Source organism: Geospiza fortis, unplaced genomic scaffold, assembly GCF_000277835.1.
Source record: "Geospiza fortis unplaced genomic scaffold, GeoFor_1.0 scaffold184, whole genome shotgun sequence".
Classification (NCBI taxonomy): Eukaryota; Metazoa; Chordata; class Aves; order Passeriformes; family Thraupidae; genus Geospiza; species Geospiza fortis.
This window is the reverse complement of record NW_005054688.1, coordinates 64298-65525: the sequence shown is the minus strand read 5'-3', so window position 1 is coordinate 65525 and position 1228 is coordinate 64298.

Genomic DNA, 1228 nt, shown 5'->3' with positions numbered 1-1228 from the left:
CCACGAGCTCCATCTTCACCCCACGCTTGACCTATCAGAGAAGACGACCAAGATAAATGATAATTATTATTTTAAGGAAGGCATTTGCATTGGATTAATTTGCATCCATCTTTCCTGTCGGCCCACTCCGGGCTCTTTCCAGGATGTGGCAAAGTCCCTCTCCACAATCCGTAGCAGTGGGAGTATCCCTGTCACTGACATGTCTCCAGAGCAGAAAGAATTGCTTCACAAATCCCGTTGCATCCCATCCAAAAAACCCTCCATCCTCCAAAACAAAACAAAACAAAACAAAAAACAAAAGGAAAATCCATCCAAAAATCCATCTTTGCCGAAGGAAACCCAGCCTCTCTCTCTCTCTTCGCAAAGGTACCTTTGGTTTCAAAAGTGCAGGAAGTGGGAGGATTCACGGGACGCAGTCCGTCAGGAATCCCTGCCTTCTACCCTGATCCGTGCTGGGAGAGCTGGGAACGCTCCCAGACATCCCATTCCTACTGCTCAGGTGGATCCGAGGCCGTCGGGGGCGCGGAAGCGGAGTGGGAAGAGCATCCTTGGAGTGACTCCCCGGCAAGTCCCAAGCTGTGTAAGGCATGTGAGGAGCGCTCAGGGGGGGCCGCTGAAATCCTGGGAGTCTCCAGGCGGGATGGGGGTCCCACGGTGGCTTGGCTGAGTGCTGGAGCGGGGGGAAAGGCCACTTTCAGAAAGGAGGAGGGGGTTTGGTGGGAAAAACAGCGTCCGTCCAGCTCATCCCAGTGCCTGTGGAGGTGTGGGTTCCAGTCCGGTGCTCCTTCCTTGTGGTGTGGCCCTGAATCCTTTAGGGAATCCTCCACCTGATCCCAGGGGGTTTTTCCATCCTCACAATTATTTTTCTGTTCATCATTCTGGTCTCCTCGTCCTACTCTGATCCCGCTCCTGCTTCCAGGCCCTCTTTGCTACATTGGATTTATGGAGTTGCCTTGGAAAGAAAGCAGGCGTGGGGTGGGGGGCGGCTCCCCCTGGAATCCCTACAAAGCAAATTTAAACCCAAAAAAGGCTTTTCTGCAGTGCTGTCACCCCGGGCTTGGCAGGGGAGAGGCTCTTCCCTGTCCTTCCACAAATCCCGAAAGTTCCTCCACGACCTCTTCTCCTCCCGGGCTGCTCCGGAGCTCAGTGGGAACGGGGGATGAGCTCCCTGTGGGCTTTCCCAGCCTCAGCGAGGACAAATCCCGGTGCTGAGGGAGGTGGTGGGGAC